At 44.4% G+C, this 26587-nt stretch overlaps 1 protein-coding gene across 1 annotated transcript in view; it reads left to right on the forward strand.

Moving 5' to 3' along the window:
• LOC147709358 (mitochondrial amidoxime-reducing component 1-like) overlaps positions 1-26587 on the forward strand; it is a 301956-nt gene that overhangs the window by 133372 nt on the left and 141997 nt on the right. The gene's annotated exons all lie outside the window — the stretch shown is intronic.

Consider the following 26587-nt stretch of genomic DNA (forward strand, 5'->3'; position numbering starts at 1 on the left):
CTGGCCATCGTCATTAAGCAAGCGGACAAGGGTGGCGCTACTGTCCTACAATCACCCACTGATTATGACGCAGAATGTAGGCGACAACTGGCAAATTCTGCACATTACACCCCTCTTGGGGTAGATCCAACTAAAAGGCTGATCACCCAAATCACTAGCATGGTCTTGGAGGGTGAGATTAACTTATGAATCAGTAAAAATGAATCTGCCTTTCTTGTCACCGATAATCCCAAGTCACCCTACTTCTACACACTCCCGAGGATTCACAAGGGAGTTACACCAGTACCTGGGAGACCCATTGTTTCGGGCATTGGGTCATTACTGAAACCCCTCTCTAAGTTCACCCACAAATGTTTGCAGCCCCTAGTATAAAGATACCATCTTTCCTACAGGACACAAGGGATGTCCTTTGCCCCATTGACAACATAGAGGGGAGGGAAGGAGTGGATCTCTTACTGACCCTTGATGTAGAAACACTCTACACTAACATCCCCCAGCATGCTACCCTAGAGGCAGTAGAGTCCATCGTGTTGAGCGAAAACTGGTCCTCTTCTACCCCTGTCTCCTTCATCATGGCATGCGCCACTATCGCCCTAGCGAAAACTTTTTCCAGTATGAGACACAGCTATTTCAGCAAATACAGGGGACATCCATGGGCAGTACTTTTGCCCCTAGTCTGGCCTTTATCTACATGGCCACATTTGAAGAGACGACCATCAGGGGTGCCACCAATCCATATAGAGACAACCTCTCCTTGTGGCGCAGGTACATTGACGATATCCTAGTCCTCTGGAGGGGTGACATCAATACCTGCAAGGCTTTTGTGAATGGATCAATACCCAGAAACCATTCTTGAAATTCACTAGTACCATCTCTGAATCTAACATCCCTTTCCTGGATCTCAGGATGTAGCTCAGTGAGACGGGATTGAGTACCAACCTCCATCGAAAGGAGACAGATAGATAGGAATAGTCTCCTCCTTTACAAGAGCCATCACCCTAAAACACTGAGGGGTAACCTACCCTTCGGGCAGTTCCTGCGAGTCCGCAGGAACTGTTCGGATATGGCAGATTACAAGAGGGAGGCCAGTCTCCTACAACAGAAACTGCAGGATAGGGGTTATCCGACAAGACCGATTCGCAACTCCTACAAAAGGACAATGAATAACCCCCGGGAGGCCTTGTTAGATGTGCAAACTAAGGAACCCACAGACACAATAACCTGTGTCCCTTCCTTCACGAGGAACTCGTCATACATAAAGAAAACAATAAGCAAACACTGGGGTATCATCAATTCTGGCGATCTCAATATCCCTCGTCCCAGATTTGCTTTTAAACGCACAGCCAACCTCAAAGACGAGCTAGTACACACTAGACCTAAGGTATCAGACAGCAACACCCAAAGAACACTTTGGGATCTCCCACCAGTGATTGGCCACTACCCCTGTGGAGGTTGCTAAGTCTGTCCACAGACTAACACACACAAAGAGATCATACTTACAGAAACCTTTACTTGGCATCTGAAACGCCACACTAACTACAACACGTCTAAATGTATCTACCTCTTAACCTGCCCCTGTGGCCAAAAGTACGTGGGCATGACGATGCGACAGCCAAGCTACGGATTACAGAACATAAAAGTAATATCAGGTGTCTTAAAACCCACACCAAACTGTATGGTCATTGTAAGGATATGAGTCATACTGCGGACAGTCTCAGCTGGCTAATTCTTGAAGCACACCCACACATTACTCAGCAGGCTCTCTTCCGAATTGAACAAAGATGGGTCCATCACCTTAAAACCGACAGCGAGGGCCTTAATGACTCAATTCCGTGGGGCACTCTTTCCAGATGAGTCTTCTTGTGTGTATGTCCTTATCACCATGGCACCCCAACCCTCCATCATTTATAGTGCAGTACTAATCCCCCGTGCTCATTACGAGACTTTCATGGGACGTTAGCAACATTACTTACACATAGTTGCTGCTCACCCCTTGGCTTATCTATAACTGCTAACACTTTGCCAGCCTCACAATTTATGGGGTATGTAATAATCACTCCGTTTGTTACAACATGCCTACAGAACGACACACTTACGCCTACACTCCAAGATGGCGTCCACGTTGGGGTGTTGCTGGCACTTCTGCATTGGGACGCTGCGTCCTTGTTTACTAGCTCTTTCGTGCATGCGCAGCCATGTTTGACGCCCCCGACACATGCCAGGGGCCGGAGAGTGCCAGTGGCGGCCCGGTTAAAAATCCGAGCGCCCCGCTACCTCGCCGCTCCAGTCTCTCAGAGTCCACATAGGGACTCCGTGTGGGTAGGTGTGACAGTAAGTAAGTAAGCTTTTATTGTTTTAGGTTAATTAAAACAGTTACAAAAATACATTTGAGCACATATCCTTACGTAAAAGTTAAAAGAAAAATGTAAAAACAAGAAACCTTTAGTTATAAAAGTGGTAGTGCTTAAAACAGTGGGGTATGGGAGGTGAGCATTGTTCGTTTCGTCTTATCTTGGCAATAACTCCTTAGGTCTAATCTGGACCGAGATCTTGGCTTGTTAGTTTCAGCTCCACCAGTTTCAGGAATTTCACCAGCTTTCCATTTAGTGGCGGAAGACCTGGATCAAAACAAGTGAGAACTGCTTGTCTGCGTGTGCGAATTCTTTGTTCATTAAGGGAAGTTTTTAGCAGGGCTGTTCTTTCCCCTTTCAACCTCGGGCAGGTGCATAGCAGATGTTCAAAGTCTTCATTCTCTGAACCGCACAGCCTACATTTTGTCCCGCAGTTCCTTCTCAGCCATGGTTGTAGATGTGGTATGGCTGGTAGGATTCCTAGCCTATGTTTTAAAAAGGCTTCTTTAGTTTTCCTGCTGTACCCCAGACCAAAGTACGCTTGAGGCCCCGGCGATTTGTATGTGCACAGAGTCATCCAGGCCTGTGGGAAAAAATAGCTTTATCTTCCACATGCGAGTGTCTCTTTATGCACTTATTTGCTACGTGCTTAAATTGCGCATGCGATAGTGGAGTTTCCCATAATTCTTTCAGACCTGTGACAGTCAGGGACTCCTCCAAGTATTTTTTCGCCGGCATTTTGGAGAAGCTGCTCAGGTCTTGCCAGAGCTGATGGTTCAATGTATTTTCTGGTGCATTCTTTATTTTGTGCCAGCACTTTATATATGACCCTCTTCGTGCAAGCATTTGGCAAGTCAGTCCAAATTCTAACCGGAACTGGGCTTGTGAGGTATAGGTTGGCAGGTTCAAAAGGAGTCTGTAGGCCTTCAAAATAATTAAGTCCAGCATTTTCGCATCTGTACCTCTTAGTGCCTCACTACCATACGTGATAGATGACTCTATTTTGACTTGAACCACGCGGAGCAGTGGCAGAAGAGTGGGACCGTTCAAGTTTGTCTTTAGTTGTTTAAGTGTCGTAGCTATTACCATACCTTTCCTCTTAATGGCCTCTAGTGATTTGAGTAGCGACCTCCTTTATCAAAAAGAATTCCAAGGTATTTGTATTCCGAGCAGTTTGTGACTACATTTGTTCCAAGGACCCAAGTGTGCGGCTTTTTCTTCCCAATTATTGACAAGACTTTGGTCTTGTCAATGTTTACTTCCAGTAGATTTTCTTCGGCGTATCCGTGCAGCGTGTTGATAAGATTCTGGAGACCTACTTTTGTGTGGCTAACCAAAACCACATCGTCTGCATAGGATATGCTGGGCAGCGCTTTGCCCCCCAATCGTGGAGCGTGCGAATTGCAAGCCTCTAGATTAGGTGGCAGGTCAGATGTAAATAGATTAAAAAGGGTGGGCGCTAAAACGCACCCTTGCTTTAGGCCTTTTCTGGTCGGAATACGCCTAGACAGGTGTGAGCCATTCCCGAGCTTCACCTGAACCCAGGTGTTAGTTTGCAATTCAATCAAAAGGTTTAGTAGAGGCGCAGGGATCCCCCAGGAGGCCAGTTTTCTCCAAAGGTTGCCTCGATTGACATTGTCAAATGCTGCCTTAAAGTCCACAAAGCAAAGGTGGAGAGCCTGTTTAGTCACCTTTGCCTTGTCGATAAGTAGCGATATTGCCAGGAGATTTGTTGTTGTTCCCGTGCCTCTGCAGAATCCCGTTTGACTAGATGGAATTATGTTGCGGTTTGTTGCCCATTCGCGCAGCTGGGTCAGTAAGAGCCCCGCGAAGTATTTTGCCTCAATATCCAGAAGTGCTATCAGGCGTTAGTTCTTTGGTAGGGTTCTGTCACCCGCCTTATATATTGGTGAGATGTTTCTACCCAGTATTCCGGCTCAAGTTTGAAGAGAGCCGTAGGAATTCCGTTTGGCCCTGCTGCGCCATCCGTCTTTCCTTTAGAGATTCATTTCCTGAGTATAGCCACAGCAGTTTCGATTTTGACTTTTTCACATGGTGTTGTCATTTGTGGGGGTTGGCCCTCCGGAGCAACCTGGGCCTTGCTCGTTATAGCGGCCTGTTGGTTGAAATGTGTGTCTAAGAAAGATTCCCATGAGGATTTGGTTATGTGAGATGTTGTTTAGGATTTAACATTTTGTTTATTGTGGACCAAAACTGGGCGCTGTTGTTTCCCTTTGATTCATGGTGAAGTTTGGCCCAGAAGTCTTCTTCATTGGATCTTTTGAGACAAATCCCAACCATTTCACTTTTTTGAGGGCGGCCCGGTGCTTGTGAAGCTGTGCAAGAAGAACCCCATCTCCCGGGCTTTATCTCAATAGTCTTAAGGATTTATTGATCGCTTTTTTGTGGATTTTAAGGCTAGTTTCTGGTTTCTTGAGGTCTTCCATGTGACACTGGAGCCAAAAGATGGGAAGTGCCGTACTGTTGTTGAATATTTGTTTGCAAACTAGGCCGTGAAATTTTCCCATCCAGCTATTGGGTTGCCCAAAGGATAAGTTAAGCTGTTTAGTTGAGATTTTGCTGCTTGAAGTACCTCAACCGTGTTTGCGACCGAGGTCTTAATTCGTTTAAGGTTTATGGTGTGACTGGCGTGTGGTCCTGTTGGATTTGAGAGAATTAGGTCTGGAAGGGCACAAAATGAGACTTTTTGGGGGCGGTGGTCACTATCTCCCTTGTCCCCTAGGCTGAAGCCCAGTACGTGGTGAAAAAGTGGGAGAGAGACTAACGTGTAGTCTATTGTAAAGGTTGCGTTGCCTGAGTTAAACGAGCCCACAGATGGAGAATCTTCAGGGAATCTTCCATTTAGAACCCTCAGGCCCGTATGTTCCAGGTCTTCCAGCAGCTCCTTTGCATGCTTGGAAATTGTGCCTTGGCTGCTGTAGGATTGGATTGGAATATTCCAGTGGTAAGACTGGGCCTGAATGTCACTGTTTAATGATGACCCTAAGATGTATTGATTGAAGTCTCCGGAAAGGATTAAATTGGATGAGGTTTGCGTAATCCTGATATGATATAGGTGATCCATTATGAGTTTCATCTCTTGTTTCTTCTTTTTTGGATTTATGTAGGTGTTAATCAGCTAAACCTCTTTCTTCTTTCCCCCAAAGTTTAATGAGATCCCCACTGTGTTTATAGCCGGGGAGTTGGTGGTGAGTGCCTGCTTATTGCCGACAGTTGAGATTTTGATGTAGGTTGCTAGGCCTCCTGTCAGCCGTCCAAACTTGCTTTTCCTTCTGGCTGGGGAGTGGTAGCAGGTATAGCCTTCCAGCCATGTTTCCTGGAGGAGGATGACATCAAATGATTTCACATATTGTAGGAAATCGATATCTGCTGCTTTGTTATTGAGCCCATTTAGGTTCCACGAGCATAGTTCCAGATGTGGTGCATAGTTCCAGATGTGGTGTAGCATAGTTCCAGATGTGGTGTGGCAGGATTTGTCCAAGCGGCAGACAGGTAAGCTTCACGGATGGCAGCGGCAATCGGCCTGTTGCTTCCGCAACCAGATTTACATACCGTGAAACGCTTGTTGTGGTTTTGGCAGCACCCACCTACGGGGTACGTTGACAGCCGGGGCATGTCTGCCCCGACCATAAGCGGCTACCGGGGGTACTAACTTTGGTTTCAGCGCCTGGCTCCCATCTAACTATTCGTGGAAACACATAGCGAGTATGTAAGTGCATTCTGGCTCTAAATTGCTGCTACATGCGTAAGTGCCATATCGTATGTTTTTCCCACGTGCATGATGGCTAAGCTATGGTGGTAACCAGTTTTGTATCACCGTTGCTTTTTCTGGCGATACTCTGGGGACATATGCGCCTAATCAGCTGTCGTTTTACCTTTACTGTGTACGGAGCTTGTTTGACCACTACTAGCAGTAGCGGTTTGTTTACTTGAGCCTCATAGTCTCCCATCTTTTTCTCAAGGTACCTACCTCATGGTGCCATGACACGGGATTGACTGTTGAAGTACTTTCTATAGACCTATAGGGTAAGCATCCTTTTCTTCTTTCATTCTGAGTGTACATTTCTGACTCCTTGCACCAGTGATTTTAGCCTCCTCCTTTTAACCAGCCACTCCTTTGTGGTTTTTATTACACTGCACCTTGTGAGTATGTTTCATTAACCATACTTATTGATGTGTGCTGTTTAAATGACCAAGCACGTGACACCTATACTTTGTGGATACAGGATATTACAATACCCTTGTTCTCTGTCGTCCCCCTTTAGGTGACCCCCATTGGAGCAGGACCAGCTGGCCTGCCTGGTTACTTTCAAAGGAAGGTAGTATAGCCCCTTCCAGTGTGTAGAACTTTACTTTTACGTAGATCCTGACGAAATGCAAAGAATAGCATGAAACATGTCGACCAAACTAACAGGCAGTAGATACGCTACTGGACCATAGTACCAGTGTGCATCTCTCCCTCACTGTTTTTATTAAGGTGGGTAACCACATCATTCAAATTAATCCGTGGATTGCCTAACCTTTTTTAACTCTCTCACATTTTCCCTCATGTCTACACCACTTTTAGTACCCTAATACCTGCATGCAACAAATGGCAGGAACAAAAGATCTCCGATAAAGAGCCTCTTCGCGGTGCCCGTCAGACAATGCAGCGCAAGTCTGACGAGGAGCAGAACCCAGATGATGAAGCATGACACCTAGCTCGCTGGGTGTGTGAGGGTTTTAGTTCCGAAAGGGGAATTTCCCCTTCTCTCTTTTCCTTCCTTTGCTTGGTCCTTTTAAACCTCCCTTTTGCCTTGGGGAACTGTGTACCTCTTTTTGTTACTAAAACAAAGTCCTCCCAGAGCCCGAGGGGGTTGAAATCCCCTCGGGCTCCGTAATGCCTTTGTTCAAGGCAACAACTGTGAAAGAAAACATTGAGCCTTTGATGCTCTGGGCTTCTACCAGCCATTACAAGCTTGGAGCACTCCTTTGTCTTCAATAGAGCGCTCAACATTTCAATGTAATATGAGCTAGACCTATCGGAATATGGGAATAACTGTGTGAACATGGAATGACTGTATTCTGAGCAGGTAGTAATTTGGAGCATTGGCTTTCTTGCATGGTGGGGTTGGTGGGAAGGGGCAGGGAGTGCATTGGATAGAAAGTAAAAAACGTGTTTTTGCATGGGGGTGCAAAAAAAAAGTTTGTTAGAACTCTGGAACGAGGCTTGAATGTTGTTGCAGCCATTGCTCATGTGATTTTAGGATAGAACTACCAGTAAACTTGGGTGTGGTGTTGCAAACCTGGAAAAACAGGCATTGGAATACTGGGCAGTCTTGATCACGTGGAGTGGAATGTCACACAGTAATTCCACTGCCTCTGACTTCTAATCAGAGGCATGATCTTGAAGAACTAAATAACTAAAACCAAACTAATAAAATTTAAAAAATAGGCGGAGTCAAAACATATGGCAAAAGCTAAGTAACATTTGTTATGTCTCTTTTCATAAACGTATCTATCTATTTTTGTGTCATGTGAAGTGCAACCATTTCACCTACTGGCCACTTCGGGACCAGAGTACATACAGTATTTCATTACAAGACTGGAGACTACCATTATGCAAAGACTTTTATTGCCGCTTCCAACTGCAGCCCCTCTAAAGAACAGTTATCACATCATAAAGATAAGAATGCTCAATACAGAGTACAAGCATCTGGGCCATGTTGTCATCTTCCTCTTTTATTAGCTGCTTCAAGCAAGATAAGTATACTCCCTATCATTTAAGACAAACTTTGACTTAGACCGAGTCTTTTTAAAGCTCTTGGTGTTAAATTATTCCTAACACTGTTGCACTGTGTCAGACTACTACTGCCTTTAGGTCTGTTGTATTCATAGTGATCTTAAGCAGTTTCAGCGTTGGGAAGGACATTTTATTATTTAAAAATACAATGATGGCGCCACCTAAGGGTCGCTATTGATAAAGAATAAAGGAAGGTGTTCCGATATTAGAATATCTTTAATAATTAAATCAAACTAAAGAGTGACTCGTCCAGCACTCTTTTATATTGTCGAAAAGATAATCAACAACTGTGAGTAAATTACCACTATTTATATCATGGCTGAAAGAAACAACATGATTAACAATTCCCATGACCTAATGGGTGAGAACATTAAGAAATGTTTTGAAAAGGAGCTCAGATCCTCTGTTAGAGAGGCGGTGAACGCCGCATTGGCCAAGAGGAAGAGGGATTCCCGTGTAGAGGAAATTTATTTCTCTCTTCCAGGTGGTGAATTACCTTCTGCCTCTGAACATCAAAGAAGGAGAAAGGGTTCTCACAAGAAGAAACACCTTGATAAAGCTTCAGAGATGGCAGCCATCGCGCTGCAACAGAGATTGGTGCTCATAGCCGCACAAGAGAGACTGGCCACCTGAACGGGGCACAAGAGAGAGGTGCCCTTAGCAGCATATCAAGAAAGAGGGACCTTCTTGGCACAAAAGATCATGGAGACAGCCTTATGTCAAGTGACAGTTCTTCTTATGATGAGGACGTGGATGAATTCGTTTTCGATCCCCAACACAATCATGACACCCTGAAAAGCTTTGATGAACTTGCAGAACAACCCTCTACATCACAGGAAATCAAAGACCCCTTTGGGAGTGAAATGTTTAATCCTACTTCTATAAGACACCTACGAAGTGCAGAGTGGTGGCCATTAGACCATGTTTCAAAATACCTGTCACACTGGGTTAAGAAGCCACTAGCCAGAGAAACCTGTAACCTCCTGCGAAATGAGTGCCCAATGACCTTCAACGATGGACAAGGTTTGCATCACCCCTACTTTAGATCCAGATTTAATAACCTTTCTGGTCAAATATGGAAAATACCCTAGAACGGCAATTGAGAAATGCCTGAAACAATGTCACGACAAACTCCTGGACATCCTAGGTCCTTTGACCCACATTCTTTTTTTTTAAAATTTTTTTTTGGAAGACCTTTATTGATAACGGTTGTACACAGAGCCCAACAAAAGCCCGAAGGCTTAGCAATAAAGTACATGGCAATGCATCAGAGCATAGAGGATTAGTTACAGATTTACTGAGGTCAAATTTTAAATTTTGTTCTTAAGGATAAGTGGCATCAGGACAATTTAAATCAGAGCATGGATTCCAGCATCAAAGGATCAGGAGAAATAAGCACACGTTTCGTTTGTCACACCATCATCATGACTATCCTCATAGAAGGAAGCATCTGAATAAACAGTAGTACACACCGTTTAAACTTCAATAGACGAAGAGTCAGTCCACTATTTAGCTCATAGGAAGAAAGAAAGAAAGAATAGAAGGCCCATAGAACAAAAAGAAATAAACAAAAGCCCCTCCAACCCCCCACCCTGCACCCCTGCAGCTGGCTACGGCCTACCCCCCCTAGCAGTGTGCCTGTCGCCCCCAAAAAAGGAGTCCCGAAGTATAGAAGATAAGAAAAAGGCCCTAATCTATAACTACAATGAAAGTAGCGAGAAGCAGAGAGGAGCCCCCATCAGTCCCTCGGCATCTCCCTCCCGCAGTTCCAATAACAGCACAAGGTGGAAAGTCCAGTAACAAAAACCATTAGTAGCAAACAAGTTTCAAAGCACAAATTCGGCATATTGCGCAATCAAGGAAATCCGCACGTCGCACATCCATCTCGGTCAGCAACAAAGAAACCATCAGTCTGTAGTAGGCAGCGTTCATCCCTGTCCCGTCTTATCTTGTCTGCCACTGCTCACCAAAGTGTCCCAAGCGGGCATGACCAGCAGCCCAAAAGCGTTGATTTGATTCAACCGGACCCCGGCCATATCCTTTTCACGCCGATCCAGTGACCCCGGCCAGGACCAAAAGCACATCTTCCGCTTGACATACAGCGGAGCTGGGCCAGGGAGGAAAGTCTCAATGTCCAACAACTGCTGGAGCGGCCCCCGGGGAACGGGGAGCATAACTTGGGGCGAGCACTCCAGATGCGATTCCAATCCACAGACCGCACGTCGTCCTGGGCATGCAATATCTTTAGCAAGGGACGTCACGGGGCTAGGGGTCTCAAACCCATCGGTGTCGCATAGGGCCGCCATTTTGTTGTAGACGGGCATAGAATGAGGCATTACACTGTGTACCTGTTGCCCAGCTATTCTCGATCGCCCCAGTGCAGACACGATCCCATCCACCTTGCTGGTCAGGATTCGGACAGATTGCTCCATGGTGTTTTGAAGGGCAACAATAGCTGCCATAAGACCGCCATAGTACCGGTCACTTCCGTGCCCCCCCTCGATCATGCCTCCCTGCTCCATACGTCCACGAGCCCTTTGTGGCTCAGTTTCCTCGAGGCTGCTGTCCGCCATGCCCGTTGTGTCCACTGGCAGGGACACCCTGACTCGGGCCAGGTTACACACAGAGGGGCATCAGACACCTGTGTACCGCGTTAGTGGCCGACAAAACCAATATGGTGCGATAAGCAAATATCAATGAATAAGCAGCCCTGCTTGATGTAAAAAAGGCAGGAATTCGGGAGCCGCCCGCCGATCGCGGGACAATGCGCCAGCAGTTTCTCTGCAGCAAACAATCAATACTCCAGCAATCGTGCAATTCACCTCAAGCAAATCTTCAGGCACGCCTTGGATTCGTACCCCTAGTCCAGTAGGATGTGCGCTTCGGAAATCGGCCGCCTCTCGCCAGAAATGATCCGACCGGCCCTTCTCAGCCGCGGTCACCCGTTGTTGTTCACTTTGCGGCCAGCCTGGATATCTACTCGAGGCCCCGGTCACAGGGCTGCTGCGGGCCGCAAACTGTAGCTGGATGTTTCTCCTGCTTGCGAGTAGGTGCGAGCCTTAGGGTTTCTCCGTGGGTCGCCGGAAGGTTTCATTTCCTCAATATGCCGTTTCAGTACAGGATCGCAGGCAGGATATGTGCGCAGGAGGAGATGATCTTCGGAGCCGAGGGACTAGGCGACCGTCCCGGTCGCCATCTTGGCTCCTCCCTGACCCACATTCTTGATATGGCTGAAGACACTAGCGGTAATAAGATACCTATTAAAGTGGACCTCTTAAGAGGATTGGCCAACAGAGCCATATTCTTTTTAGGCAATGCTAACGCAAATATGATTTCAGAAAGACGCAAAGCCATCTTAATGAGAATGAATCCAAAATGTGTCGACCTGTCAACAAAAGAGTATATGAGCGACACAAAGGGTCTCCTTATCAGAGATGAGTTTGTCAAGACCTTGGGGAAATACGTTTCTACCTTAACTGCCTTAAGTAAAGTGCAAAACAACATGCGGAGAGTGTTTGGTTCAAGCACCTTTTTGGAAGGGCTGACAGGAGGGCACTGGCTTCCAGCCGAGGAACATTCAGGTCCCAGTTCTACCCTTAGGAGCAACAAGGGTTCACCAAATACGGAAGGGGCTACAGTCAAAGTGAAAATTTCTACCCTCAAAGAGGAAGAAACCAGAGAACCTGAGGGGAAGAACCAGAGGAGCCTCTAGCCAAGGTTACCAAGGTGATCAATGCCACTTCTTCTACCAAGAAAGTAGGGGGAAGGTTAAGATTATTCATTCAAAATTGTGAAAAGATAAAAAAAGACCCATGGGTACTGCAAACCATTTCACGTTTCAAGATAGATTTCTGGAAATACCCTGTACAATTGACGAGAACCAGAGAGCTATCCTTAGATGAGGAAAAAATGCGTCAAATAGACCAGGATGTGACCCAGATGTTAGAGAAAGGCGCTTTCATTCAAGTGGAGGTAAAAGTGAGAGGTACCCCTTAACAACAGTCAAGGGAAATGGGGTTAATCAACCGACAAAAAGGAGAGATTCCCTTGAACAGAACTAACTTGAATTAAAATCATAACAAGATTCACGTATGCAAGAATTCTTTTTACATACGTGAATATTGTTACGATTTTAATTGTCTAGCTCAGTCAAGTTAGTTCTGTTCAAGGGAATCTCTCCTTTTTGTCGCTTTCATTCAAGTGACATCAGGTCAGGAAAAGATAAAAGGTTTTGTGAGTACAATGTTTTTGGTAAAAAAGAAAGACAAGGCTTGGTGACTTGTCATAAACTTCAAAGAACTAAACACGTTCCTAATATTCAGACATTTCAAAATGGAGGGAATTCACCTCTTGAGAGACATTTTACAAACCAACGACTGGCTGGTAAAACTGGATCTCAAGGATGCAAATTTTACTGTTTCCATGGACTGGGACAGCCAGAAATTCCTACAGTTTACTTGCAGGGGTGTGAATTACCAGTTCCGCTGCCTATCCTTCGTCCAGTGGTCAGTCATCTCAGAGAAAGGGGAGTTTGCCTTAACATATACCTAGATGACATTCTCATCATGTCACAAGACAAGCCAGAACCGCTAAAACACCTTTTCTGGGCAATAGAAAACTTAGGGAACCTAGGTTTCATTGTGAATTCAGAGAAGTCTGTCATGATCCCCACTCAGGAAATAGAGTTTCTATGGTTTCAATTGAATTTAATTCTGTCCCAATGAATCCTACCGTACAAGAAAGTATTAACCCTTTCGCTGCTGATGACGAGCTCAGCTCGTCATCACCCACGGGTGTCGTGTGCTGATGACGAGCTGAGCTCGTCATGGAAACAGCAAAATGGCAATTTGCAGCACAGGGCAAAAATCCCCGCAGCAGCCATGTGGTTAAAGATAAAAAAAGAAGTGAGATTGGCACTATCAAGAGAGTTAGTAATTCTGAGGTACCTTGAAGAGTCTTGGGTCTCCTATCATCCTCTATTCAAGCAATCTCCCAGGACCCCTCCATTACAGTTGGTACAGAGACTAAATGCCTTAAGCCTAAGGAAGGGCCTTGTACGAAGAATCTATTACCCTTACCCAAGAGGCTCCGGAAGATCTAGACTGGTGGCTAAAGAATCTAGAAGCATGGAATGGCAAGGCCATATTCGGAAATGTACCGGACTTTATCCTAGAATCAGACGCGAGCAACCAAGATTGGGAAGCCCGGTTAGACAATCAAGAAACAAACGGAAGATGGTCCTTAGAGGAATAGTAACTCCACATACACTGTTTGGAAACGTTATCCGGCCTGAATGCCCTTATGAGCTTCAAGGCGATCTTACAAAACTCCAATACACTGATTCGCTGAGACGGTTTCTCAGCTGTATCATATATAAATTGACTGGGGGTAACAAATCACTAATGCTCTCGAGTCTAGTGGTATTTCTGCTGGGATCACAAAATAGTGTTATGGGCAGAACTCATTACAGGGCTTCAGAACACAAGGGCAGATTGGTACTCCAGATATCTCAAGGATTCCAGCGATTGGTAGTTACATCCGGATGTCTTCTCTCGAATACAAGAATTATGGGGTCGATTCCAGGTAGATTTATTTGCCAGCAGACTAACCTTCCAAATTCCAACATACTTCAGTTGGAAACTGTGAGAAGCTGGCCTGGTGTATGATGTCTACTAATTAAAGTTGGCACCTTGCACCAGTCCAAAAAACCCTTATGGTGATTTAAGAGGTAGCTGTGGAGAGCAGCCTTCAGGCTTAGTCTTGAAGCAATGTTATCAGCTTGTTTTACTAGAATGCAAATTTATTGTATCGGTTAAATGAAAGGCGAACCACACAGTAGTTATAAGAATATATATTTATTATTATAACACCTTAAATACCTCACAGTATCTGCTGCATGCAGATAAACACAAAGCACACAATACTGTAGCATAGAAACAATCGTAGGTAGCACTAATAAACAGTGAGCTCCTGGAGGAGACCAAACCATATACTAAAATAGTGGTATAAGAACCACGATTCGAGTCAAGACAGTGTCGAGAGAGTGTAGAATCACTGTAACCACAGGGAACAGCCCAAGGTGAGTAAGTAGGGACCCCACGGAGGACGGGTGCAGTGTGAGAACACGACAGCGTGCTACGTGAAATTCAATGGGAGAGTCGCAGTTGCAATTTTAAACTTTAAGGCCCCTTCCCAGTGGATTACGAGGAAACCCTTTGGAACATAGGTTGAAGAGCCATCCCACCCGTGGATACCGAAGTACCAGAGTTACCTATCCTAGAGGAGCCGGGTGCATAGGGCTGAAGTGGCGTCGGAGACCGCCGTCGTTCTCAGTGGGAGTCTCCAAACAAATGCCACTGCTGGAAAGAGGAAAAGTGTCTGGTGGAATCTGCAGGTGGATTCTTGATGGAAGGAACCTGGAAGCAGAGGGAACAGAGTTTGGGTCACTCAGGAGGGACCAGGGGCTCGGTAGACGAATGCCCACAGATGTCGAGTGCTTCAGGTGCTAAGACGGACACCTCGACTCTACTGCTGCAGGGACCAGGAGATGTTGAGGAAGACCAGGAGCCGGATATGAGCTGTCCCATGAAGGATGCCAAGTGCTGAGGGGTCGGTGTCTGGTATGAGCACCAACAAGCCTTGGTAATGGCAAACCATGAAGAAGGTCAAGAAAGGTTACAGTCTGGCCCAGCAAGGAACAGAGCACTCACCACAGCAAGGAGAGTCAGGGCAGGCTTTGAGCAACCAGGGGAGCCCAAGAAAATCAGTGGTGTCCCTCAAATGGACCCGCAGGCCGAAAGCACAGGAGTCGCAAGGGGACCTCTAGCAGTTCCACAAAACAACAGCTTGTGGGGCACAGAGTGCGAGGAGGCCAAAGTCCTTTGTACAAAATGTGCGCAGAGGTTGAGGCTATCGATAGCCCAATGCACGAAGTTTAGGAGCACCAACAAGCATATGTACCTGTAAATCTATATGGTGCACAGAGGTTTGGGTTAAGCGGTCCCCACGAGGGATACTGGCCTCAAACTTAGTGAGAGGGCAGCTCGATCTCAAGAAACGTAGGAACCCACCTCCTGTGTTGCTGGAGCCATCAGAGTCCACAAGAGCTGAGGATAAGCAGACCGGTCAGTTGCATTACGGTGCCTGCAAATGCAGGGGAGTGAATCCTTCACCCCACGGGAGATACTTGAGTTGTCCTTGATGCTCCTCAGGTCTTGCACGGAGTCTGTATTGTGCACGGGCACAAACAATACTTTGGACGGAGAGGGAGACTAAGTCGGGCCCAGTCGAAGTCCAGTGAAGTCCAGAGTGTCTAGAAGGTCGAAGGTCAGTGATTTCTTGTTGAGAATCTTGTCCACATCGAATCTACGGTCCTGCAGGCAGGTAAGCCCTTTTGTACCCATGGGAGAGGGTTGGACAGATTCAGGGGACCCTCCAAGGGGAGGGCAGGACAGTGGGGGAGGTTACTCCCATGTCCTTTGTCCAGTTTCACGCCAGAGCAGGAGCCAACAGCTCAATGTGGCTCAATAGTTACAGCGTGATAAGTGTGGCTCAATGGTTAGAGTGGCAGACCCTGATGCAGAGGTCTGGCCCGGGACCAGGGTTCAATTCCCCGCCTCGGCGGGTCTAGGGCTCAAAATTCCACGGACCTGATCATTCTCGCCTCTGTGCCTATTCCAAACATGGAGTCCCACTCTGCAACTCTGGGCAATAGCTTGCTTAATCTCCACAACGGCCCCCACAACGCTAAGGATGCCTGGCCTCCACCTTGGGGGTGCCCAGGAGTGGACGCCTCACAGTGAAAGCCAGGATGGGTTCCACAGCGGTATTCGTACAAGCGCCTTGAGACCCTTGCGGGTGAGTAGTGCGCTATACAAGTATCAATTTACAATTTTTAGCTCCCAGAACTGGTTTGAGCTGGACTATGCACAGGGACACCAAATGTGCCCCTCGTGCATACTTTCAGGCACTTTGGAAGTGTACCCACCCAGCTCCAATACACTAAATCCTGTTTGGGAGGTGGTCACACCTCCCTGTGACAGTATGCCTGTTGTGCTGTCTTCCCCTGCTCAAGCTTGGCTCAGTAGCAGAAGGGCAGAAATGTGTCTCTGGTCTGCAGCAACCATTTTGTGCTGTCCTGGTCGAGAAGGCCGGTACCGGGAAAGCTAGAAACCCATGAAGCTTGCTTCAGAAGGGTGGAATCATACCTCCCACACCAGTTTCCAGTGTGGAGGTATAATTCCAAGGTGATTGATACCAAACACGACATGTTTTGTTGCAACCATTTTCGAGATAGCATTTTACGCGAGGATATAATGCACCTCTACCTATATGTCTGGCTGCACCGCTGACAATCTTGGAGAATGATCTCTGAGGGCTGCAGGGGTGCTCTCCTCATGCAGGGGCACCCTCTGACTTAAAACCCAGCACCCAGCCTTCAGATATAGTTAAGGCCTGCTATAGGGGTGACTTATAGGTTTTAAGTGTAGTGACCTAGAGATATAGTAAACCTATATCTAAAGTAAGTGATGCATGCACCATCTTACACAGGCTGCAAAGGCGGGTCTGTAGTTCCCTTTTGCATGGACTCACATGGTTGGCATAATATGTGCTTCAGCCCATGGGAGGCCTCTAGGGTACCTATGCCCTGGGTACATGTGTACCATATACTAGGGACTTATAAGGGTATCCCAGTATCCAATCTGGAGTTTACCTAAGTACATGTCAGTACATTTTATGGTGAAAGCAGATAGACTAGCAAGGCCCCAGTCAGACTAGTCAAAAACAGTGTAACATCAAGCAAAAAGGGGGGGGGGAAGCATAAGAAGTAGCTCCTAATTTCCTACAGAGACCATACCCAAAAGCAACAGCTATAGATGCCTTTCTTCAATCATGGGGCAAGAACAAAGGTTATGCCCCCTCCCCCCCCCCCTTCTCCATGATTCAAAGGGTCCTGTGGAAAGTGAGACTAGAATGCAGCAGTATTATCCTAGTGACCCCCTTCTGGAAGTCCCAAGTCTGGTTTCCCGGGGTGATGGAAGTTGCCATGGATATCCCACGCCTGGTCCCGGTGTCCTTGGGCCTCCTACAAGGCCCAGACAGAAAAGGACATCCTTTGGTAGTAGAGGTCAAGATGAACCATCTTATTTGGAAAATGTCAGGAAATCTAATAGATCCCTGAATCTTTCATCAAAAGCTAAAAGGCTTTTGGACGAATCTTGGGCCCCATGGACAAGAAAAAGATATAAAGGGTTGTGGAGCAAGTGGTGCAGTTGGTGCCTGGAAAGGGATGTGGATCCAGTGGAAACCCCTGTTCAATTCATAAGAAATCGTTCAGCAAGTCTTTTTGAATCCGGACTTTCTTATCGAACTATCAACTGCTATCTCCTCTGGTCATACCTTAGTTAATAATTTGGCGATAGGGAGTGATGTCTTGATCAAAAGAGTTATGAAAGATGTGAGACTTCAGAGACCTCCCAAGACTAGTTATGAGTCCATGTGGTAAGTCAACTTGATTTTTAAACTTTCGAGTTCTTGGCCAAACAACTCCTATCTCTCTCTTAAACAAATTTCTATGAAACTTGCTAAACTACTTTGTTTGATATCCTTTAAAAGAGTATCCGACATCAGAGCATTGGAAGTATCCAACAGATTCTATTCTAGTGATGGTGTTCATTTCGATGTCTGGAAAAGAACCAAGACCATGTCTGAATCTGTCTTTTACCCTTTCTTTCATAGGATAGGATAGAATTGGGATTTATAAAGCGCACTAAAACTTGAAGGTACCAAGGCGCTGAGCAGAAGAAAAGAAGAGAGGAGAAAGTTAGGTTGCTGACTAAACTGAGAAAAGCCGTCATCAACAGTTTTTTGAACACTCGAAGGAATTCCACCTAGGAGTTCTAGGAGGGTAGAGTATTCCAAAGTTTGGCCGCCGCCACTGAAAAGGAGTGGCCACCCCATCAGGCTTTGCGTATTCTAGGGATGATCATTTTTCTCTGGGATGAAGATCTCAAAGTCCTCGCAGGCGTATACCATTTAAAGATGTTTTTCAGCTGCTGCAAACCCATATTATGCAGGGCCTTGTGAACTGTACACAAGGCTTTGAAGGAGATTCGCTTCCTAATAGGAAGCCAGTGCATAGTGCAAAGCCCCTCCTTTGCTGAATGCCTTTTCAGAATACTAAGGATCAGTCTGGCAGCCGCGTTTTGTACGACCTGAAGCCTGTTCAGGGAGGCCGTACTAGTATTCAAATACAAGGCATTACAGTAGTCAAGCCGGGTGGTAACCAGTGCAATGACCATGGGCCGATGGACTGCTGGGTGGAATATACGGGAGCCACTTTCTGAGCATCTTCAGAATGTAAGAGCAAGTACTGACAATGCGACTGACCTGAGCCTCAAAGGTCCATTGTCTTTAATGAAATCAAGATTCTCTCTGCATATTAATTGGAGAATCGACATTCTACACCAAGATCTAGGCCTGACCTGCTGCCAAGTCACCATCATTAAGGAATAGCCTCGGCAGGACTTAGAATGTTGCTGCAGCATGGCTATGTGAAGCGAGGGTTGAGGACTGTCTGCCTTGGTAGGATTATGATTCTCGCAGTGATCATCTCCTTTCCTAGAGTGTTATTCAAGGTGTTTTGCTATTCGGCTCCAATCGCTACATAGAAAATGGCTTGAGGCAACTGTTGAATTTTAGATGTAAGATGACTCTCAGCTGCTGAGAAGACAAGTCCTTAAATCCTAATTATGGGACTGACTAGGCAGGTAGGAGTTGCCACCTTATTAGGCAAGAGCACCTGTCTGAAGAAAAGACAATTTCATATTCTGGCTGCCAGCAAGGGATGTAACCTAAAAGTAACTCTCTGAATAAACGGGGGAAATGTGAAAGTGTAAAGGCAGCAACTGTCAGAAGTGTGTAGCCCGATTGAGCGCAAATCAGTCTTCAGGAAGAACATAAGCCAGAGGAATTACAATACTTATTTAAGTTTTCCCTTGATTAATGGAGAATTACTGCAATAACTGATTGACCTAACTGGTTTCCTTTTGTAACTCCAACACTTCGGGCAGTTTCAATGGACATATTCTACCAGGTTTTACCTGGTGAAATGTGTCCCTGGTATATCACGGTGAGGCAGTCTTTCCATACATCTCGGAATCCCAATTCTGGTGGAAATTTCTGCTTTCACCTAAGTTGGGATTTCCGATAATCGCAAAATGAACGTGTTAGAGACAGAGAGCCACATTTAGGGTTTAGCAAAAAATTAGAGGAACGGTGCCCCTGCCCAAATTAGAAGTGGGGGGACGGCTAGTTTACAGTTGGCTGAGATTCAGCTGGCTACGTCGATGGGAACCCCAGACCCGGCGGCCTGACTGCTTCAAGATTGCCGTGCCCTAGTTACAACACCAGTGATTTTCCCTGCCTGTGGCCACCACAAAAGAAAACACCTTGTGTGTTAGGGTTATTTGATTTTTATTTAGTAAAAACAAGCTCTGACTTTAGGAACTTGTTTTCTCTAAACATAACATTTGCTGGGCAGGCTCTGTTAAGTTGGTGTCCTTCGTCAAACCTTCAGTGCTGAGGGAAAGTCTGTGCAGTGGTGTTTCCCTTCACAGCACGCGTGCTCCTCACAGGCGGACTGCGATCACTAAATATGGCGGACAGTCCTCTGGCCTCCAACCTCAGTGGACTGGCAGGTCTTTAGGACCCCAGAATTTACTACTTCTTATTTAAAGTCCTCTGCAAATGCTGGAGGAATCATTCTGTTGTGGTAATTTATGGCACCAGTGGTATCAACTCTTCGCTTTCTGTTCTCTACAAAATAACAAAGTAGATTAGCGTAACTCTACCACGCAACTCTAAGTATTGATGTATTCTCATGGAGGGAGTGGCATCTCATAATTGTGAAAAGTGCCTTGTAATATAGATTGTAATTTGTATTAGAAGATTGTTTTAAGGTGTAAACTTCTCTCACATTTTCTATAATGAATTGATGTGTATGAACGGCTTAATCTGCTGGTTGTATATAGATTACTGAAATAATAATTTGTTATGATGATTTTATGAACTTTTATGGTCTTCGTTTGAAACCGTGCATTTACTTTTCAGTGATGTGGTATATCACATAGTTTAGTTTTTCTCCTCAAAGATTTACTTTGTGATTATCACACAATGTTTCTGTTTATGTGGCCAGCTTAGAGAGCCGAAGTGGCTACTAAATTCCGTTTTGATGGCTTCTTTGTACAATTGTATTCTGGTGCAGTTCAACAAAAATGTATTTATTTGTGATGTGTACTATGTCCATTTATTTTGCATCAGGTGCTTGACTAGTGCTTAATTTGGTAAATGATGAGTGTCGGTATCTCTGCTCAGACGCGGATGCCTGGTGCAAGGCTGCGTAGGCTTGAACCCAGCTCCCACCTCTTTCATCCACTACCAGACATTTCTTGCCTTTTTATATCACTCTTGCAGGCCAGGCCGGCGCTAGGCATGGGCAGTGTGGGCAGCTTTCCATGGCCTCGCTCCTGCTCAAAGCACCGCCTTCAAGAGACTTCAGGGTACCAAGGCCCAAGGAGCCGCAGAGGTGCACCGATGGGAGGCCCAGGGAAGGATGAGAGGGGGCCCCTCCCATGGGCTTCACAGCCAAGGCCTGAAATGGCTTCGGAAATCTAATGGCTGCAGCTGCATGAGAATAGGGATTAGACGGGTACTTGAAGTGCCCTTAGCTGTGAATTGAGCCCTGCCCCTGCTTGAATGGAAAGCAGAGAGCCTGCAGAATGAATCATGTAGCATCACCAATGGGCCTTACTAACCTAGGATGGAGGAAAGGGAGACTGTGTCATCAAAATACAAAAAAGCATTATTTCTTTAACACCTTGGCTGCTTGACTCATTCCCCTCCTGTGCTGGAGGTCAATGTAAATGGGTGTGGTCATGACGAGCTAAGCTTGTCATGAGCATCGAAGGGGTTAACAGACCGAAATGTTTTACCTTACTACCTCACATTATATCACTGCATTGAGATGTATTTAGGCACAAACTTTTGGTGTAAGTGTATGCAGCTAAGTCTGTTGAAGCTTCTGTTGAAGTTTACAATTCCCTACCTCTTTATTTTCAATGTATAACAAATCTTAGTTTTGAGGTGCATGAAACCTTCTTCACAAAGGGTTGTGATCTTGAATCATCCTCAAAATGTGTGCTGAATTTCAGCCTGCTCTCCTCATGACCTTTCTATTAAATCACTCTTAGTGGGAACCTTTCATGCACATGTCCTGACCAGAGATCTAGAGATCATAGCTTTTGCGCTGGACACCCTTTGCAATATCTTAATTATCTCATCATAAGTTCCTACCAATATAAAAACTAAAAGACTATGGTTGTTTTATTGGTCAAAAAACCTTCGGCAGGCTCAGAACTTCTCCTCATCTTCTGACATCACTTTAATAACCTTTTCTCAAATGTCCCACAATATTGTTCTGTAAAATGGAAAAAATCTGAAGTATATGGCGAGACCTTTCCTTTGGGTCATGGACAATAGGTGATTATTTGGCAGCATCTGCGAAGTATACACTTGTGGATTATAGCTATTTCAGAACTGACAATTTCTTTTTGGGGGGATAAGAGTTATTCCTTTTACAAACTTGTCTCTCCGAAGGTGGCAATGGCGAGCAGTCAGTGTTACTGCAGAAGATGATAAAGGTATTACAACTCAAACAAAGTATGTCATATTAATCATACCAGGTTAGAACCTGATTCAGTCAGCCTAGCTAGGTTTTTAAACGGGACGGATTTAGAGTAGGTGATTATGGAATGAAACACTAAAAAATCTGTTCTGTGACTAATAATCCCCCTAATAGCCATCAAACGTCTCACCAAATCTGTGTGTGTACAGAGTGATAATGGACAGTAGTACCCCCTCCAAGACTTAAGTACTGTGAGGCCCAAGTAAAAAGCTAGATTCAAGTAAGAAAGGTGGAGAATTCACAGTTGACTGACAGGCCTATGGCCGGGCCACTTGCTGAGATCATATTTTTAATACTGTGGATAGACTGGGATCCTTGCTTGGGCTGGCTTGGCTGTCGGTGCACTACCCAAAAGGCTGCTGCAGCCTTAAGGTTTGTGTGCACAGAGTCAGTCTGACTGTGGTCGCAAAGCCTGCCGGCTCATTGTCATGTGCAGAATGACAACGGACCAGCCTAGGCAAGCTCAGTATGATGTGCACCTCCTCCTACAACAAATAATCCCAAACCTCAGGAAGTGACAGTGAAGCCTGGGGATGGTTTTCAGGGGCACAGTTAGAATTGGTCTCCTGTGGGGGATCAGGGAAAACACTGGATGTACAGAAGGTGAGGGTTGCAGGGATTGAGGTTAGCTGAGAAGCGATTGAGCATTCCAAAGAGTACAGTAGTGCACATGGAAAGATCTACATAACACTGAGCCTATATATGTAGTTGTCCATGTTCAGGGAGGCAGATCATTAATTGGAGGTTGAAAGAGCAAATGTGTTTGATTAGGTACCCGAGGAGTGACTTCTGGATGATGGAAATGGTCATGCATTCAATTATTTCTTTAATCAAGATCCAACCGATTTTATCTGAGGGAAGGCACAATTTGGTTCTTACTTACTAAGCTAAAAATTAGTTGAGTGCCATGGTTCTGGTCCCTTTGCAATTTAGCAAGATATTAAGGACATGTGAATTACGTTTTGTTTTTGTACTGCAAGTCTCTGATATTACTTTAGCGTTACTTTGCAAGTCAAGCACCAACTCCTTCAACCTACCAATTCCATGATGCTACATTTTCTTTCTATTTAGCTGTAAACTACACAGAGTCTACAGTAGTAAACCCTTTTTGTTCTGTTCTTTTAATGTATCTCTTTAAGGACTGGCTGCCATTATAGCTTTGGCAGTGTTTTTTTCCCCTGGTCACAAACTGTTTTCCATATTAAGCCACTTTTTCAGTTAGTTCATCTCTTATCATCTCTTAAAAATGGAGTTTGATAGTAATTGCTGTGCTTAGGCGTTCAGTGTGCAGCTGTGGTCCAGCCTTTAGGGCTTCTGCCTGCTAGTATATTAGCCAACCCACCAGTGTAAGACATTATGCTGTCTCCTCTATTTATCTTTTGGAATCTGTGCTTTGTTGTTTGTTGTAGGTCAGTCACCCAATCTAGCATGTATCTTTAGTGTTGATCCCACATGCCTGCTGAAAACCAAATGCTTTAACTTCAACTTCACTAGAGTAAAAGTAGGGCCTGGGAGTCTCTTGAAGTCCCGCTGTATAGTTCTTTTTTTTAAGTCCAAGAAAACGTTTTTTTAACAAGAAAAGAGATGTCCACATGTAATACACAATAGCAGCTCATGTCAATACATAATGAGACCATAACCTCCATAGTTACACAGATTGGACTCATCAATAGAAGTAGAAAAAACTACACAATACAAGTAAAAACTTATTATCATTGAAATCTAAAATAATATAGGACCAGACAAGGGAATCAAGGTGGTTTGAGAACTTCTTGTTGAGATGATTGAAACTGTCTTTTTGGCAGAGTCATCAATGTAATTTGTAACAGGGGACCATAAGTTCAGCCATTTAGTTGCTAATTGCAAAGGATAAACAAAAGAAGAGTCTAATCCGTGATTATGACAAACCGCATACTACCAAGCTCTGTAAGAAATCTTCGTAAAATCTTTCCAATTGATGGTAATCTGTTGAAAAGCAACTGCTATTAACAAGTCAATAATTTTAACATTAATCTTCAAGTTTTCGCAAAGAGATGAGAGGCTTCCTAAAAAAAATGTGTGAAGGCAAAAGAAAAATTATTGTCAAAAATTAAATTAATTTGGCCCCAAACTCTTTTCCCAAAAATGTGTACATATGGACAAGAAAATAACATGTGAAATATGTCTGCATTTGAAGACGAACATGTCCAGCAGGTATCTGGGATAGATGAAAATCTTCTGTGTAGTGCAGCCGGTGTAATTAAAAGCCTATTATATATAGAAAATAATGTTTGCGTTGTATTGGCTGCTCTAGAGGACTTGCGTATTGTAGTCCAGATGTGTTGCCAAAAGTACTAGTGACCATGAAACTTTGAAATCAATCTCCCATGCCTCCTCTGATCCGGATTTCTGTCGACCTAAGTGATTACTCTGTAAATAGTTGTAAATGGTAGAAGTTTTAGGTTTTGTGTTTAACAAGGTATCTAGCGTTGGAGAGGAATTGGAAGTAATCGAGATATATAAGAGGGGTTAAGCAACTGATTGTATTTGTCTGTCACAGCGTTCTTGAGTATGTTATATTTATGACGGAAAGAGGTGGGTAAATTAAACGAATGAGCTAGTGAAGAATAGGATAAGAAGTCAGAACCTTAAAATATTTGGCGTGTCCATATTAGAACCCTCTGCCTCCAGGTTTTCCAATAATAGGGTTTGTTTCGAACAAGCAAGTGTTTGTTGTGCCAGACTGTTGAATTAAGGAAGGAATCACAATTAATGTGAGCGGATGGGTGAGGTAATTCCAGAAGTTTGGATGTTAGTTTAATAATGGGAGTGGAGAGGGACTGTGGCTTGTGAGAATTGGAAAGAAATTCATGAAAGGAGAAGGGAAGTAAGAATTGACGTTCTATTGAAGTCCAGAGAGGACAACCTTCTGTAGAATCAAGTAACTAAAAGGATGCTTGGCAGAGAAGGAAAACGTTCTGATATGTCGAGAAATCGGGGAAATTAACTCCTCCTTCTGCTTTAGGGCTAATCAATTTAGATAAAGACATTCAGGCTTTTTCCTTATTCCATAAGAAAGAAGAGAGGATGGAGATAACCTTCTTAAAAAATGTAATGGGAATAGGGACTGAGATGTTGGAAATAGTATATAAAATTATGGGGGATATCATCATCTTTACAGTGTCTAAACAACCCCACCAAGATAAATAGAGAGGATGCCATTTAGCAGTAAATTCTGACACTTTGGTAAAGCATTTATTCATACATAATGCCACTGTGTCCGTGATTGAAGAGGTGAAGTGTAGCCCTAGATATTTAATGGACTTGGCACTCCATGTAAAGGTGGAAGCACTAAAATCTGATGCAAAAGTGTATTTAGTTAAAGGCAAAATCTCACACTTATCGTTGTTTAATTTGTAACCGGAAACAAGGGAGAATGTCCTAACTTCTAGAAAAGCGGGAATTGAATCATCTGGGTTTGACATAAAAAGTAAGATATCATCAGCATAGGCTGCAAGTTTGATATGAGAGTTTGATGATTGAAAACCATGTAATTTTGGGTTTTGGCATAGTTTAGAGAGAAATGGTTTCAGGGCCAAATTAAAAAGAATGGGTGAAAGGGGGCAACCCTGCCTTACTCCTCTACCTAAATCAAAGAAGGGGGAAATCATACCATTAGCACAAACTGCAGCTTGTGGATTAGAATAAAGAACGGAAATTAAAGATATAAATTTAGGGCCAAACCACTTAAGGGTATAAAATAAATATGGAAACTCCACTCTATCAAACGCTTTTTCTGCATCCAGTGCTATTGCAGCCAGGGATTGCTTTAGGTGTGAGGATTTTGAAAGCACGTTAAAAAAAAGTCTTGTATTATCAGTTATAAGTCTTCCTTTAAATAAAACCAGGTTGTTCTTTGCCCAACAAGTTCGTCAAAAAGGAATCTAATCTGAGAGCCAACGATATGGAGTAAATTTTGTAGTCAATATTTACCAAGAAATTGGTCTGTAATTTTTACAATATCTAACATCTTTGCCTTCTTTAGGAAAGAGGCATATATGAGCTTGTGAGAAGGAACCAGTAGAGCTATTTGTTGAACAAAAATACTTTACCAGGGCATGCAATTTGGGTAATAGGAGCTTGGAAAAATGGTCATAAAATTCAACGTTAAAACCATCAGGCCCTGGTGCCTTGTCCTTTTTAAGGCATTGGAGAGCTTTCGAGAGTTCATTCTGCGTTAGTTCTAATTCCAGGGGAGATAAATCAATAGGGGTTTGATGGGATTTTTGAATTGTGGAGAAAAAATGTGACAATGTACTGTCCGTGGACTGTGTTTCAGAATTTTTCCTGCTTTGTTTTTGCCACCACAAAATTATGAGCTAGACTTTAGTAAATATAAAGAAGCATTTTCTGTGGACTTCTTATTGAATTGCAATTTGGCATCAATAAGAGCAGTTAGGCTTTCTTTCGAGTGGGTTGTATAAAATAAGTGTTCTAATTTTTTGATGTATTGTAAGAGGTCATTGGTAAATTTGCATGCATTCTTACGTTTCGTGGCAGTGAAATTAATAATATCTCTAGCTGAAGCCTTAAAAGCATCCAATAAAGTTGAAACTGATATGGTGTCATTTTGGTTTATTTCAAAGTACTCATTGGAGAAATCAATAAAAGAAGTGGTGAATACTGGATCTAGTTGAAGGGAGTTATTAA

This window comes from Lissotriton vulgaris, chromosome 6 (genome assembly GCF_964263255.1).
Source record: "Lissotriton vulgaris chromosome 6, aLisVul1.2, whole genome shotgun sequence".
Lineage (NCBI taxonomy): Eukaryota > Metazoa > Chordata > Amphibia > Caudata > Salamandridae > Lissotriton > Lissotriton vulgaris.